Here is a 17,890-nt window from a genome sequence, read left to right on the forward strand (position 1 = left end):
CTTCTGGCCTCGGTAGAGACCAAAACCACAGATGGTGCTCAGGCAGACAAGTCAACAAAGCCCTTACAAAGTGAGTATAGTAAAATGCCTACAGAAAGTCGACGCTTTTTATTATTTTTCATTTTCTCATGAGTAATCAAGCCTTCTTATTTATCTAAAGGTTAACAATGTAGTCTAATAGGTTAAGGTTAAAAAAAAAAGAGTAAGAGTTAAATTTTGATTTTTCTCCTTAAAATCTTAGTGATGTGATTTCAGTTATGTAAAATGAGGGGACAGAACCTTACTATTTTATGAATTACCTAAGAAAGGAGAAAACATCAGGTGCTTTGCAGTACAATAACCCATGAACTAGGTGTAAGTAACTCCATTTCAATCAATGAAAAAACTAAACCTCAAATTTATAGAGTAGGTTTACCTCCAACCACACATTAAATTAAGTCGAAGACTTTGGGATGTCCATGGCTCTCTGGTCCCAAAGTTAATATTCCTCCCACTACACCTTGGCACTACTGAGAAAAAGTACTGGGGGTAGGAAGAGAAGTGTACATAAAACATTCTCTTATCTGTGTTGATTAGCTGAATGCAATGATGCTGATACTGAAAATATAAAAGGCTGAAATGAGGGGCTGGAGAGATAGCTCAGTGGTTAAGAGCACTGGCTACTCTTCCAGAGGCCCTGGGTTCAATTCCCAACACCCACATGACGGCTCACAACTGTCTGTAACTCCAGTTTCAGGGGATCCAACACCTTTACATGGATATACATGCAGGCAAAACACTAATGCACATGAGATAAAAAAAAAATGCACACGAGATAAATTATTTAGCTGGGCATGGCATACACACCTTTAATCCCAGCACTCGGGAGGCAGAGGCCAGCCTGGTCTACAGAGCGAGTTCCAGGACAGCCAGGGCTACACAGAGAAACCCTATCTCGAACAAAAAAAAAAGGGGGGGGGGCTGAAATGGTTTTCCTATGTTCCTATGGCTACTTCAGGACACAGTACTTTTTCTTCCCTCTAGAACTCTAAGTATGCTGGCTTCATGCCACTTCAAAGAAGTACCTCTAAAACTAAATATTTAAATTGCTATTTGAAAGCCCTTTTCACAATAGAAACTGCCAGGAACACAGGAAAATTAGCTTAATGTTAACATACTACTACTATTATCAAGGTCATTTTATTTTTCTGACTCCTGCTAGCACATTTAAAAAAATTTTTTAGTTGGGCAGTGGTGGCGCACGCCTTTGATCCCACCACTTAGGAGGCAGAGGCAGGTGGATCTCTGTGAGTTCAAAAACAGCCTGGTTTACAAAGCAAGTTTCTGGGACAGCCAGAAACCTTGTCTTGAAAAACCAAAACAAACAAACAAACAAAAAACCAAACATTCATTTTTTTTCTCAACAGATTTCAGAAGCATAATATAATTTACATTAGCATTGTGTAAAAATAAAAATATGAAAGCTGCAGGGTGGCGGCGCATGTCTTTAATCCCAGCACTTGGGGGTGGGGGGAGTCAGGTGGATCTCTGTGAGTAAGAGGCCAGCCTGGTCTACAGAGCAAGATCTAGGACAGGCACCAAAACTATACAGAGAAACCCTGTCTCGAAAAATATATATGAATGCTTTAAAGCATTGCAAGGTTTTTCAAAGATTTTTTTTTTTGTCCTTTTAGGAAATTAGTCAACATAATTCTTCCTCATGCATAGTTAAGAAAAATGACTATCCACCTGCTGTACTAGAGATCTGAAACTTCTGATTATGCATCCCTCTGTAATCTCTGAGAATTTAATGTCAAGCAAACAAGTCTTTCAGTAGAAAACTAAAACCTAAGAGAAATGTACTAGTAGTTTCTCTTTTCTATAACTTGCTTGTTTTTCAGAGGAATATCTTGAGAGCAGACCAGAAAAGTCTGATAGAGGTCCAGTCCATACTGACAAAGGGATGGATGGATATAGGAAGTGTATCAAGCACATGGTAAGGCAGTTAGTTAGCATCTTAAATTACCGTGATAGGCATTTGTGCAAGAAGATACAAAATTCACAAATATTTAAATTCCATAGATGTTTTAAATCTACCTGAAAAGACCATTTCTTAAAGCCAAAATCAAAATCAAAATATTGTAAACATAGGACTGGTTAAGTATTTGATTCTTGAGGTCAGACAGAAATCAGCCTTTTTTTTTTTTTTTTTCCCTGTTTTTAAGACAGGGTTTCTCCTTGTAGCCCTGGCTGTCCTGGAACTAGCTCTATAGACCAGGGTGGCCTGAAACTCACACAGATCTGCCTTCCTCTGTCTTCAGAGTGTTGATTAAAGGCATGCGCAGCCGCCACCGCTGCCACCCCCAAAATCAGCTTTTATTTGAATACAAAGAGGATGCAACAGGTAACTCATGACAACAAAAAAATAATTTTTCTTCTGCAAGTAATCAGAGGTCTAGACACAGAAAATCCTATGTCACAGCAAGAGATTTATATGACATATCCCTACTCTCTCTTGCCAGAAAAGAGTTCATTCATCAAGATACCTTCAAAGGCACAGAGCTCATTACAAAATATTAAAACCATTGGCGATTTCCATCAATATCCTACATATACTCAACATTTAATCCAATTTAGATGTGGATGCACTTACTATACTTCAAACATTCTGAGTCAAGCTGGATATAGTGGCCTTTAATACCAGCACTTGTGAGGCAATTGGATCTCTGAGTTCAACGCCAACCTGGTCTACTACTGGCTTTTAGGACATGAAACCCTATCTCAAAACAACAGTAACAACATTCTCAGTCTGCGTAACTGAAGGGAGGTCGGTCCCTGGAACTGGCAGAGGACATATCCAGACACCAAATTCTCAGCCCAAAGGAGATTTATTACCTAGGAGGGGAAGTGGGGAGGGAGTGGGGAGGCCGCAAAGGCAGCATGCAAACACAGCAAACAAGCCAAGAAAACAAAAGAGCAAGAGAGGGTGTTTTTGCAGGAGTGGGTTTCTAAGTGGGTCTGCGCCAGCAGGGTGAGCTGGTAAATCCTGATTGGACATGTCAGTCAAATAATGAATTTTGATTGTTGGACCTTGGTGTTTTGTCTCAAGAATGAGTAATGGCCAAATAAGGGACTAGGCCTTGGGGGCTAGCTTTAGGAATGTCAGGGATTTTAGCAAGGGAGAGGGAAAGGGCAAAATCTGTCTGCAGCATTTTCCATGCTCAGACCTGTTAGATCCCTTCAATAGCACTTCTTTTAAGTGGGGCAAGACTCATCCTTAGAAGAAGCAGATCCAGACTGTACACCATGGGTAGTAATGGATGGATAATGGAAAATGGGAAGAGAAAGTTCAAAAATAAATTACTGTTAAATTGAATAATAATGTTAAATTTACCACAGAAACTCATAGTTAACATGCCATAAAAAGTCCAACACAAGCTACCAGTGAGATGCATTTCTGTACGTACTTCCAGCAGCCAAAAGAAGGATCACTAGCCCAGGCTACCCTAGCGGCAAAAAAAAAAAAAAGAAAAAAGAAAAAAAGTTAAGACTTTGCTATGGAAAAAAAAATTGCCACAAAGATTTACAGAGCCCAAAGATTAGTGGCTGATGAAGTAAGCGCTGATCGGATACAGCCTTAGCCAGAAACTTTTAACAATTATGCATTGGGTTCTTGGGAAAGTACAAACTCTAAATTTGGCAGCGTAGCCAAACAATTAAAATCTATTTTCATATTTTATTGCCAAGTACTTAGTGACAATTATGAACTTTAAAGACAGAATTAGGGTTTTATTTCCTTTTTAATGACTGAAAAAAGGGACAGGGGTACTTGGGTCTTACAAAACTCTACTCTGAAAGAGAGTCGTCAGAGTGTTATGGTCAACTTGAAAGAGAAGGGAAACTTTTAGGCCATGACTTGCACACTTCCATATTTGGTTAATCTTTGCACATGAAAAGAAACAAGGCTGTTAGGAGTCAACACAGTGGCTGCAATCTAAGTGTAATTACCCATCAACACTGTTTTGCTTACATGTTTTTTAAGACTAACAATATCAGAAAATGATGAAAGTGGAGGAAGACAACCAGGTAACTAGTTTGTGAAGAAATGAAAACATTCCTGAACAATCTTAGGTGAGGTAGCATTTTCCTTTCAGGAATATACATCTATTCCTTATCTCTGGATTTTCTTTCCTTAAGATTAACTATGAAAAATTGTTTAAAAAAACAAAAGCAACACATACAAAGTACAAAAATGAGTTAGATACATGGTTAAACAGGGACCTGAAGGTAAACAGAGTTCTAGTTTCAAGAAACATTGAATCTTGTAACTTATTTATTCACTTGCTAAAGAAACCTAATGATATCTCACAATCTTGGAAGCAGCAAAGATAATTATGACAGCCTATGGCGGAACAGTTCCTTCAGCTGTGTTTTTGAGGGTCTGAGTCTGCTTGGCTAATGTTGCAGTTCTGTGATCTACCACCAAGGCAGACCACACTGTCCAGCATTGCTTTGCTTAGCTTTTAAACTCAAGACTTACACACACACTCACAAACACAGTTGAAGAAACTGGAAAATGTACCACAACATATCAATATGTATGTAGCCCAGGCCAGGCCTTGAACTCATGATCCTCATACTTCAACCACTGAGCATGACATGTAAATTAAAATGTACATATATTCAAATCAATCATGCATTCAAATTTCAATTCAAATTTAGATCTATAAAGGAAGATCATAAAGAACTCTCTTTTGTTCATTTTCATCTCCTAAGGAAGCTTTGGTTAAATCTTCAATATAAAATATAATCTACAGCACCATATATAGAGATAAATTAAAACAACAGGTCCTTAGCTTACATTACAAAGTTATACGTGTGCTTGGTGGTGGTGGCGCATGCATTTCTGCAGAGCGAGTTCCAGGACAGTGAACTGAAAAACCCTGCCTTGAAAAAAAGTTACAAATGCACTTCCTTGGCACCAAAGCTTTTTTTTCCAAATGACTTTTCAGTTTGACAGTTTCACTACCTTCCATTGTTTCTTTGCCTAAATAAACAACGCAGCTGGAAGCCCATGTACTTATATCACCTTCTTATTCACAAGAATGCAAAAACAGGTGTTGATCTAAATGAAAACATCAAATACACTGTGAACCTGTCCCTGACAGTTTTCTCCTGTGGGGGAGTGGGACCCACACCCAGCAGACTTTCCCAAACCCCCAAATCTCAAATTGAAGTTGGAGCACGGTTTTAAAGAGTGCTGCGAGCATGATCAGTATAATAGTCTGCTTAGGACATATGCTTCCAAGATAAGTGGATCCTTCGGGTACCAGAGGTATGGTTATGCTTCCAACAACAGGTGCAGACTACAAATGTAGGTATTTGACAAAACTATGGTCCTGACTACTATCAGGGAATGGACAGCGCACTCCTGAAAGCCTGGGGATAGCCTTGGGGCTGACTCACATAACCCTGAAGGGTGCTGAAAAATCAAGACACAAGGCACCGGAGTAGGCAGGTGTTTCTTGCAGACTAAAAGAGTGCGATGCCAAAGACACTTTAATTGCAGGTGGAGAGCATGAGGCAGAAAACACCAGTAAAAGAAAGCAGAGCGACACTGAAAGCGAGCAAGTCTTTCAAATTAGGCGCAGCCAGGGAAGCCAGCCTAAGGCCCAAGCCAACCTCAGTCTCTCTCTCACACACACAAACCGATCTAGTGGGCAACAGGAGAAACTGAGGCGGAGGACACCGGCAGATCCCCAAACAAGACTGAGACCAAAACACAAAAGTGGAGAGAAAACTGCTATGCTGGGAGGGGAGAGACTTCGCAAAAGGGAGCAGTTTGGAGACAGACACCCACCCAGACAGGGGGAACCGGTTTGGGCAGGGGCTCCTAGGGTAGGGCCCGCGCATGCGCCATCTGCCCTCGGCGGCCGCTTCCCCACACCCAATCTCCGCTCCCCTCAGAGCTCGGCCCGTCGAGGGAGCCCCCCGCAACTCCGGGCCCGACCCCACCCGGCGGGAGACGGCGGCCGGGCTCCAGCCGGGGCGGCGGAAGTGCCCCCCACCTCCGGGGTGAGGAGACCATAGTGAGGAGGGGAACGGCGACCGTACCCGACCTGCTACTGCCGAGCGCCATCCAGGAGGCTCCGCCGCCTGGGCCTCCCCGCCGCCTCGCCTCCCCCTCCCCGCCCCCTGCTCACGTGAAGCAGCTCCTTCCGCCCTCCGGCCCGCCTCCCACCCCACCTCATAGGCCCTGCGTCCTCCCCCGAGGCGGAGCTTCCTTCCTTGCACCCCTACCTGGGCTCGGAGCCTGCCGGAAGATCTGCGCCTGCGCGCAGGGCTCAGCCTCTGCAACCTGCAGCTGTGGCTGGAGCCAGAGCCCGAGCTGGAGGCTAGGCTTGGAGCCAGGGACCTGGAGGCGCCTCAAAGTTCACTTTTATCAAGAACTTAGGCCGACCCAACTCCCCCAACGTTTCTGAGGCATGCAGAGCCTGGAATTATGATAGGTGGTTTTACAAAAACATGTTTCTCATTTCAGCTTTACCTCAAACCTGTGAAGGTTATGTGATAGAATCCGATCTACAAATCAGACTTTAGACTCCCTAGAGTTAGCCCTTTCAGGGACTGAAGAAACTGGGAAGGAATAAGATTGTTTCAGACCGTGACTGGAAGATGAGAATTTTATTTGAAAAGTACTACAAACTGAATACAAAGCAACAGGAATAAAGCAAAGTTTAGAGTTCCTGTCTGGAATGAACACACAATGTAGCCGAGAACAAAACAAACAGTGTGCAAGTTTTTTAAAAAAGTTATTTTGTTGTTGTTACTAAGGATTGAACCCAGGACCTCATGCATTTATCCCGCAGCTATAACCCCAGACTTTTTTATTTTTAATTTTGAGACAGGGTGCCTTGAACTCACTAGGCTGCCTTGAACTCACTTTGTAAAGCAATCAAGCCTTGCATTTTTCATCCTCCCGTCTTGACTTCCTAGGTAGCTGGGATTACAGGTCTTTGCTACCAGGCCAGGCATTGCTACTACACAAGACTTAGTAATTTATACTTCTAATTGATAGTCTTGGTCCACTAGGGGTTCTTGGTCAAATCGGTGTTATCGGCTCTGTTTCTCCGGGAGCAGCTTAGTCCAATCAGTAGCAGTTGTTCCCAATAGGTGCAGGGTGGGTTTATAGCTCCAGTGGTTGTTGGGTTCGTAGGGTTTTTTTGTTTTGTTTTGTTTTGTTTTTGGTGGGGGAGCAGGGAAGGGTAGCTGTTTGGTCCCTGGGACTCCGATGACTGAGGCCTAGGGGCTAGAGACCTGGTCTGCCGGTGCGGAGATGGGGACTTACCTGTTCCCAAGTAAGTCCTATGTAGGGTGGACTTATGATTCTGGTGATCTGGTTCGGTGGCTGGGCGGCGCCTTCTTTTGTATTCTCAGGTCACATTTTGCTCATTCGTCAACTCCTCAGCTGATCTTGTTTCGTCAGACTGTAGAATGTAGGAGTCTGAAACCTCTCCCCAATGGATCTCAGCTGAGCAGGTTGTTCAGTAGGCAGTCTCACCAACACCTCCAAGTTGTTGGGTTTTGCAGGATCAGCAGCTGGGCCCTGGGTTGGCCTCAGGCAGAATGTTCAGGTCCGTTCCTGTCACATCCCACAGAGACAGCTCCTTCCCTGACTGCACTTGCTGCTGTCCTTCCCCCTAGACTGTAGCACGAATTCTAATTGGTCTTAATAATTACCGCCCCCCCCCCAAAAAAAAAACCAGAGTCAGATATTGGGGTAAATGCTGAAAGATCAGAGAAGCAAAGGAGCAGCCACTAGAGAGACTTCAGACTGAAAGGGGGCCAAGCTCCTGTTTCAGCCCGCCTTACATTCCTCTCTCAGTAATTTATACTTCTAAAATCACTTACTCATTATCCGAAGTACGCTGTTCTCCTAGTGAGTCTTTTACAACGTGAACCAGAAAAGCAATTTAAAAAAAAGTTTTATTGCTACAGTTCCTCTTTGTGTCTTGTCCTTTACAAAACACCTACACTCCCAGTGGGACAAGGATGATGTTTCCTATTTCCTTATATATACCTATTTTAAAGTATTGAAATAATATGAGGAAGAAAGTATAACCTTGGGAACTCCTAACAAAATGTTTTCTATTTTAGTAGCCAACTTTTATATATTCCTTGATTCATAAGTATAGTCAAAAATACATGTATAAATTAAGTTTTCTTAAATAAAACTTTATTACATAATCAGTATAATGTTTGGAGAAAGTTACAAAATAGAAACAAGCTAAAACAAATAAGAATGTCATATTTCACCACCAACGGTAACATTTCAGTGACAAGATTGGTTTAGCGATCCGATGTCTTTTTTTGACAAAGGGCCTCATGTAGCCCAGGCTTGCCTCAAACTCTTGGTCCTTCTGCCTCCATTTCCCAAATGCTGGAATAACATTCCAGTTAGTAATCTCCTTTTTCAATTAACAATACATACCTTATTTCTGATTATTACATCTAATTATTAGAGCATTAAATGCATCTACACCCTTTAGGTGTTTTTAAAATGTGCAATTTGAAGATGAATGGCTCTTTACAGATACCTGAAAACCTGAAGTACAAAATTCCTGGATTTGAATAAAGTTTGCTTCAAGAAATCTATAGTAAGTCACTGAATTTGTCTTCTAAATCCTACATTTTTACAAGGTAGAAGCTGTATCAGAAAGTTCAGTGGATTTGAGACAAACATTCTCGACTAATACATGTCACTTAGGATGCTGTGTTAGACTTCTTGTTTCCTGATACTAGATACAATGCAAATTATTTAGTATATAGTATTACTTGTTGTGTATAGTATGGGATATTGACACTGAAATAGTAAAGATGCTTGTTTATAGACTCTCCTGAACTCTTCTTTTTTCTTCTGTCTGTGTCTCATGTATTCCTGGCTAGCCTCATGTAAAGCAGATGACAACCTTGGACCTCTTATCTTATTGTGTTATATGTAGTGTGGGGTATCAAACAGGGTTTCTTGCCCAAGAGGCAAGCACTCTACCACCTACGCTAAATCCTTAGCCCCTACAGAAGAATCTTTTTACTGTTGGTGTTTTGAGACAGGGTTTCATCATGTAACTAGAGTGCTTTTTAAAAACAGACATTATGTTGGGCAGTGATGGTACATGTCTTTGATCTCAAAGGCAGGGGGATCTCTCTGAGTTTGAGGCCAGCCTGGTCTACACAGCAATACTGTTACTGTCCTTTCACATATCCAAGGGCACCTTTGTGTCTATAGACTGAATTGCATTTTCCTTCTTTTAGCATTCAGAGATCTTACTATTCTGGCTCTTGCCTACCAAAGTACTTCATCTTATAATAGCCCCAAATTCTACTCATACACTGTACTTAATATGATCTGAGGTTTCAAAGCCACCTGCTGCTAAAAGTTAAGCATACTTAAACCCAAAATTAGTTTTCTGTGAGTGATGTAAGTTATCACGTGACATTGGTAGGCACTAAAATAGACTATATAAAGTCTGCTTTTTGTTTTGTTTTGTGACAGAGTTTCTCTGTGAAGCCCTGACTGTTCTGGAACTCACTCTGTAGACCAGGCTGGTCTTGAACCCACAGAGATCCACCTGTCTCTGCCTCCCGAGTGCTGGAATTAAAGGGCTGTGCCAATGCTACCCGGCTATATTTGGTGTTTTCAAGAGAAAACTCTGGTAATACTAGCAGGCAAAACGGGAGGTAAGAGTCAGGAAAGTTAATGCAAGTGTTGTGGATGATTGATCAATAAATAAAATGCTGATTGGCCAGTAGCCAGGCAGGAAGTATAGGTGGATGGAGAGAAACTCTCTAGCTACAAATTACACACAAGGAAGACGGATGAGGGTATTTAAAACACACCCCCATCCAAACTTGCTGATTACTTGCCCAAATCTGCCCTGGAAGTCTTCCAATAATTTGTGTGTATGTGTGTATGCACATGTGTGTATAAGAGGGCACGTGAGCATGTACTGAAGAGGCCAGAGGACATCATAAATGTTACTCAGGTACTGTACCTTTCTTTCTTTCTTTTCTTTTCTTTTTTTTTTTTTTTTGAGACAGGGTCTCTCATTGGCCTGGAGTTCCCTGATTAGGATACACTGGCTGGCCATTAAACTCAGACCTAGCATACTCCACCTCCTCAGCACTGGAACTGCAAGCATTCACTGGTAGGCCTGATTTATTGGTGTGGGTTCTAGGGATTTAACTTGGATCCTTCTGCTTGCACAGCAAACACTTGACCAACTAAGTGAACCATCCATTCAACCCCATCAATCAATACTTTATTTTCATTGTTATACTTTTCAATGCCAGAATTTTATTTGGGCTCCTTTGCATAATATTTTTCTTTCATGATATTCTCATTTTATTCAGATATTGTTTTCTTGACTTCCTTCATGACTTCAATTTTTCAAGTAACCTCAAAATAGATATTTTAAAGTCTTTGTCAGATATGGCTAAAATGCATGGGTTTGATCAACATCAACACCCCATAATATTTTTTGTTAAATATTAAATCAGATATCTAAGCTTCCTTGGGGATAATTTGTGGACTTAATTTTTTCTTTTAAATGGACCATACTTTCCTGTTTCTTTATATGCCTCACAATTTCTTTATGCTTCTAAGAAAATATTCACTTTTATTCTATGTGTTTTGGTTTTGCCTGCATGAATGTTATGTGTACCACATGTGTGCCTAGTGCCTGCAGAGGAAAGTAGAGGGAATCAGATCCCCCGGAACAGGAGTGTTCTAGTTAGGGTTACTATTGCTGTAATGAAACACTATAACCAAAGTAACGTAGGGAGGAAAGGGTTTATTTGGCTATGTTTCCACATCACTGTTTGTCATTGCAGAAAGTCAGGACAGGAACTCAAATAGGTCGGGAACCTGAAGTCCAGGAGCTGATGCAGGAGCCACAGAGGAACATTGCTTACTTCTTGCTGCCAAAGGCCTGCTTTCTTATAGAACCCAGGACCACCAGCCCAGGGATGGCCCCACCCACAATGGGCCAGGTTCTCCTACATCAATCACTAATGAAGAAAATGCTCTACAGGCCTATCTACAGCCTGATGTTAGGGAAGCATCTTCTCAGTTGAGGTTCTCTCCCCTCCAGTCTCTTTAGCTTGTGTCAAGTTGACACAAAACCAGCACATGGGAGTTACAGACAGTTGTAAGTTGCCATGTAGGTGCTAGGACCTGAACCTGAGCCGTTTCTAAGAGCAGCAAGTGCTCTTAACCACTGAGCCATCTTTCCAGCCCTGCTTTGTGATTTTTGAACTTACTGAAAATTAAGACATTTGAATCATATGTGATGATTGTAGAAATCAAGATCTCACTCATCTCCCTTATTTGATGGGGTTTTAATTTTTGTTTTGTTTTTACATATATGAGTGTTTTTGCCAGCATGTATGTCTTTGTACCACATGTGTATCTAGTGGCACTCAGAGGCTAGAAGGAGGAATCAGGCACCCTGGAACTAGAGTTACAAATGGCTGTGAGCTGCCATATTGGTAATTTAACCCCGTTAATTGGGGGTTTTTCTCTTTTGGGGTGCTGCCACCCAGCTCCCAAATATATCACACATGGAGGCTTCTTCTTAATTATAAATGCCTGGCCTTAGCTTGGCTTGTTTTGCCAGCTTTTCTTAACTTTAAATTAACCCGTCTGTCTTTGGCCTCTGGGCTTTTTCCTTTCTCTATTTCTGTATACCTTCCTTTCTTACCCCATTGCTGGTTGTGTAGCTGGGAGGCTGGCCCCTGATGTCCTCCTCCTTCTCTCACTCCTAGATCTCCCACATTTCTCCTATATATTCTCTCTGCCTGCCAGCCCCACCTATCCTTTCTTCTGCCTTGCTATTGGCCATTGATTCTTTATTAGACCATCAGGTGTTTTAGAAAGGCAAAGTAATATAGTGTCACAGAGTTAAACAAATGCAACATAAACAAAAGTAACACACTGTGGTAATATATTTGTAATCTAAGAAATAAAGCTTGCCTGAAGATCAGAGGACAGAGCCAGCCATAGAGGTCAGACAGTGGTGTCACAAACCTTTAATCCTAGCATTTGGGAAAGATCCATCTGGATCTCTATAAATCGAAGGACATGCTGGGCTACACGAGATTAATCCAGTCTAAAAAAGAAACAGCCAGGCAGTGGTGGCACTACACACTTGGGATCATACATCTTTTTTGGAGCTGAGGACCGAACCCAGGGTCCCAGGGTCTTGCGCTCGATAGTCAAACACTCTACCACTGAGCTAAATCCCCAACCCCGGGATAATACATCTTTAATCCCAGCACTAGGAAGGTTGAGACAGAAAGTTATATGGCTGGACAGAGAAAGGAATATAAAGTGGAAGAAGACAGGAATTAGGTAGGCCCTTTAGGCTGAGGACTCAGGGGCATTCAGTCGGAGGATTTGTGGAGGTGGCGAGGTGAGAAGTGGCTGTGGCTGTCCTTTGTCTCTCTGGTCTTTCAGCATTCACCCTAGATCTGGCTCTGGGTTTTTATTATAAGACCATTAGGGTTCGTGCAACAACACACCTTAAAATAATATTTGTGGTGATATTTTATTTGTGCTTTAACAAATAAAGTTTGTGTGGAGATCAGAGGAAATAGCAAGGCATTTTAAGTAAATAAAGAAGTCAGGCAGCTGTAACACATGTCCTTAATCCTATCACTTAGCAGGGAGGATCTCTGTGTACTCAAGGCCACACTAGGGAACAGAGCCAAGCGTGGTGACAGTAGCCTTTAATCCCAGTACCCACCATAGAGACCAGGAGGTCTGTACAGACAGGCAGCGATGATGAAGTCATGTGGCTGGGCTTAGAGCCAATGAGAAGGCAGAACAGGAAGGCAATAAAAACTCAGTTTAGACAAGAAGAAGCTCTCTCTGTGGAAACTACTGAGTGGTGGTGAGCTAAGGCTAGTCCTGGCTATTCTTTCTGATCTCTTCAGCTATTACCTCTGTATGTGGCTCTGTGTTTCTTATTTAGTTAATAAGACTGTTTAGAAATTCACCTATAGAAGAAAGAGCTCAAGCATTCATTGTCTGGCTGCTCTGCTCTGTTACATCGTTGTGACCATGATGCACTGAAAACTGTGAAACCATGAGTCAAGGTAAGTCTTTCTGCTGGGTGTTGGTGGCACTCGCTTTTAATCCCAGCAGAAGCAGGCGAATCTCTAAGTTCGAGGCCATCCTGGTCTACAATGGGAGATCCAGGACAAGTATCAAAAACCTACACAGAGAAATCCTGTCTCGAAAAAAAAACCAAAACCAAAACAAAACAAAAGAATTGAGAGCAAACAACTGTAATAGTAAAAGTTCAACAGTGGGTAGAATAGCCATATGGAAGAAAAGGAAAGTGGGGGAATGAACATTACAAAAACCAACTAGAGTTAACACATATGTACGGACCATTCCGTACACTAACTACAAAATACACATTCTTTTCAAGCCTATATACAAGAGTCATCAGGAGAGACAACATGTTAGATTGTTAGATCACAAAACAAGCCCCAATGGATTCTACAAGTCCACATAAAAGGATCTTTCTTCCTTTTTTTTTTTTTTTTGAGCTGAGGATCGAACCCAGGGCCTTGCACTTGCTAGGCAAGTGCTCCACCACTGAGCTAAATCCCCAACCCCACATAAAGGATCTTTGCTGTGAAATATTACTTTTAAGATGTGTTACATTTGTTTTACAAATGCTATGGAACATTTGCTTTAATGATGCAAAGATGTGTTGCATTTTTTTATGTTGCATTTGTTTAACTCTGTGAAGCTGTGTTACTGTGCCTGTCTAAAACACCTGATTGGTCTAATAAAGAGGTGAATGACCAATAGCAAGGCAGGAAAAGGACAGGCGGGGCTGGAAGGCAGACAGAATATATAGAAGGAGAAGAACATTAAATAAAGGAAGGAGGAGCAAAAAGAGATCAAGGAGTGAGGAAATAAGGGGGGCAGCCACACAGTCAGCTATGGAGTAAGAGTGAAAGTAAGATTACAGAAGTCTATGGTTGGTATGTAAAATGAATAGAGAATTTCTTAAAATAAAAAGAAGAAGAAAAAAAGACTACAGAAGTAAGAAAAGGAAAAAGCCCAGAGGCAAAAGATAGATGGGATAATTTAAGTTAAGGAAAGCTGGCTAGAAACAAGCTAAGCTAAGGCTGGGCATTAGTAAGTAAGAGTAAGCACACGCCCGTGCGTGTGTGTGTGTGTGTGTGTGTGTGTGTGTGTGTGTGTGCGCGCATTTATTTGGGAGCTGGGTGGCAGCCCCCAAAGAGCCAAAAGAATAAGAAAACAAGCAACTACTGACCTTCCCTCAACATAGTAAGACGGAGTTAGAAATCAATAAGAGGAAAGGTGAGAGAAGAAAGCCAAAGGGAACTATAAAATACTTAGACATAAAACAAACATACATTCTAAATTTTATGAGCTGTAGTTATCACAATCATTAGAGGGAGATTTAATTCTAAATTTACATTTAAAAAGAGACCTCAGAGGTGGGTACCGTAGAGTAGACAGTGCATACTTGTAATCTCAGTACTTGAAAGGTAGAGCAGGAGGATAAAAAATCCACGGCCAATCTCTGGCTAAACAGTGAGATCAGTGCCAGTCTGGGCTAGACCCCATTTTAAAATTCAGAAACACAACAAAAGAAACAAACCAACAATAACAAAACACTCAGATCAAAAACTTCGACCTTACACTCCAAAGATCTACAAAAAAGACATAAAATGCAAAGCAAGCTAAACATGGTCTTGAATCCTAGCATTTGGGAGGTAGAGGTGGATCTCTGTGGGTTTGAGGCCAGCCTGGTTTACATATAGAGTTCTAGGACAGCCAGGACTATATAGAGAGAGCCTGTATCAAAACAAACAAAACAAAACAAAGAAGCAAAGCTAAGACGAAAATTAAAAAAAAAAAAAAAAGATTAAACAAAAAATAAAAATAGTTGAAAAAAGCAAGAGGAAAATCAACAAAAATTCTGAAAAAGAACAACAAAATTGACAGCCAGACTAGTTAGAAAAGAGACAATATACAAATAACTATAATAAGAAATGAGCCGGGCAGTGGTGGCGAATGCCTTTAATCCCAGCACTCGGGAGGCAGAGCCACGAGGATCTCTGTGAGTTCCAGGCCAGCCTGGTCTACAGAGCGAGTTCCAGGACAGACTCCAAAGCTACACAGAGAAACCCTGTCTCAAAAAAACAAAAAAAAAAAACAAAAAAAAAAAAAAGAAAGAAAGAAAGAAAGGAAACTAGGGATATATTACTACCAACGTTATAGAGTTGTTTTTTTTAATGAGACAATTGTAATAACTATATGTCAAAAATTAGAGAGCAAAAAACAAAAGGAAAAATCCCTTGAAATAAACAAACGACCTAAGCTGGTTCAAGAGCAAACCTCAGTACTTCTATACAATCAAAATTTCCTGGGGCTGGAGAGATGGCTCAGCGGTTAAGAGCACTGACTATTCTTCCAGAGGACCCAGGTTCAATTCCCAGCACCCACACCACAACTCACAACTGTCTGTAACTCCAGTTCCAGGGGCTCCAACACTGTCCCACAGGCAAAACACCAATACACATAAAATTTAAAAAATTAAAAATTAAAAAAAAAACCAAAAAAAAAATTCCCAACAAGGAAAATCTCTCATCATACAGTCTTATCAGTGAATTCTAGTAAATGTTTTTTGTTTTGTTTTGTTTCGTTTTTGAGATAGGGTTTCTCTGTGTCACAGCTCTCGCTGTCCTGGAACTCACTCTGTAGACCAGGCTGGCCTTGAACTCACAGAGATTTGCCTGTCTCTGCCTCCCAAGTGCTGGGATTAAAGGCATTTGCCAGCACTGCCCAGCTCTATTAAATGTTTAAAGAAAGATTTAACAAGTTTTTTTTTTAAACGAAACTTTTGCAAAAAATTGAGGAATGAATGCTTCCTAATACATTCTAAGCAGCCAGCATTACTGACACCAAAATCAGACAAATATATTCTAGATAAGTAAAAAAGTGGATCAATATCACTGTAAACTAGATATAAAAAAAATCAACAAAATAAAAACATATTAAACCCAAAAGCATATTGAAAGAATTTCACCATGGCCAAGTAGGATTCAGCCTACCCCATGGATGCAAGGTGGTTCAACAAAATCAATCAATGGAATACAACGATACAACAAAGGAATGGGGCATATGATCATCACAACTGACGCAGAGACAGCATTTGTTCATGGTAGCATTCCTCAGGAATGGGCAGTTCATAGACTACACCAACTTATAGTAGAAAATCGAGAGGCAAAAGAGAACTATCAGAATTAATAAATGAATTGCCAGGGTTATACCAAGACATTTAAAAAAAATCAGTGTTTTTTTAAAAATTATTTTTTGGACACTAGCACTAAGCAATATAAAAAGAAAATTAAAGATGCAACTCCAATAAAAATATTTGAATGAAGTCGGGTGATGGTGGCACACACCTTTGATCCCAGCACTCCAGATGCAGAGGCAGGTGGATCTCTGTGAGTTCGAGGCCAGCCTGGTCTACAGAGTGAGTTCCAGGACAGCCAGGGCTACACAGAAATGTCTCAAACAACAACAACAAAGTGTGAATGAACCAAGAATGTTGAAAACTAAAAAGCATTGCTGAAAGGAATTAAGACTCAAAGAAAGAGGCATCTTGTGTTTATGGACAGGAAGACATCAAAATAGTAATACTATTCAAAGCAACCTACAGTTCCATAAAACCCTATTTCCAAAAGCCCCTTTCCAAGAAATGGTAAAGTCAATCCCCAAATCAATACGAAAGTAGGACAGCAGATGTAGCTCAGTAGTGTAGTATTTGTGTAGCGCAAAGAAAGCCCTAGGTTCAATTCCTGGTACCAAATTCAAATGAAGTGCCAAACATCTTGAATAACCAAAACAGTCTTTAGTAAAGATGGAGGACACACTTAATAATTGCAAAAAAATTACCTGCAAAGCAATATGGTATTAGCATATGGATATATAGATCACCGTAGACAGCCCGGCAAAAAACTCTCATAAACTAATTGATTTTCAGCAAGTCCACTCAATGGGCGAAAGGTTTTTAACATATGTTACCGAACGTGGATATTCACAAAGAATAAAGGGAGGTAAAGCGGGAATAACTAGTAGTGGTTTACACAACCTTGTACAAAGCCACTTAATTTTAGGTTGGCAAATGATTAAAATGATCATTAGTCTGTATGTTTTACATAATAACGCCCCCAAAAGGGTAAATAAAATAAATGGAGATAACACAACAAGTGGATTGGCAATGCAAAGGGGATTCAGAAAGATATTCAAATTTTCTCATCGGGAAGAATACGTGGATGATTCCTTCACCAACCAAGAAGTATAGCTGGGGAGGTCTGGGCACGAACTTGATTCAAAACGGCACACTAAACACTGGAAAATCAACAGGAAATTAAGTGGTTGGCTCCGGAGCTCGAGAGGTATTCAGGCTAACGAGAGATTTGTGAACCTTCAGGGTAACCGAAGCTATGGAAGGCAAGAGATCGACCTAGGAACACATAAGAAAGATTCCCTAAGAAACAACAATACCCACAAGGGAGGGGAACCAACAGCTTTCTGCATTCCGGGATCCCACGCGCCAAGTCCACATCCCTGGGCGGGAGGGACTTACCACGGCTTGCGCTCAGACAGGCTGTTCAGGCCCATGCAGGCAGCGGACAGCGAGAGCCCTCCGTGACCGCAGCCTCCGAGAACAGAGCTGGGGCCCGCCTCCCACGGAAGAACCGAAGCTGTGGAGCAAACCGAGCAGACGCTCCGCGGCCTGACTCCCCAGCCTTGGCCTGCGCCCCGCCTACAACGAGGAAAGTCCCTCTCGGGGGC

The 17,890-nt window shown here is 41.4% G+C and overlaps 1 protein-coding gene across 7 annotated transcripts in view; it reads right to left on the reverse strand.

The window, feature by feature from the left end:
• Rabgap1 (RAB GTPase activating protein 1) overlaps positions 1–17,885 on the reverse strand; it is a 125,885-nt gene extending 108,000 nt beyond the window's left edge. For 3 of the 7 annotated variants that reach the window (XM_006992533.4, XM_076568478.1, XM_076568479.1), the window contains exon 1: positions 6,099–6,174. The gene's annotated coding sequence lies outside the window, so the exon portion shown is untranslated. Of the gene's footprint in view, positions 1–6,093; positions 6,175–7,327; positions 7,672–17,681 lie in introns of those variants that run through there. The other 4 variants (XM_015986153.3, XM_076568475.1, XM_076568480.1 and 1 more) reach the window with 4 other exon arrangements.
• Between the last annotated feature and the right edge of the window lie 5 nt (positions 17,886–17,890).

The sequence above is a fragment of the Peromyscus maniculatus genome, chromosome 4, assembly GCF_049852395.1.
Source record: "Peromyscus maniculatus bairdii isolate BWxNUB_F1_BW_parent chromosome 4, HU_Pman_BW_mat_3.1, whole genome shotgun sequence".
Classification (NCBI taxonomy): domain Eukaryota; kingdom Metazoa; phylum Chordata; class Mammalia; order Rodentia; family Cricetidae; genus Peromyscus; species Peromyscus maniculatus.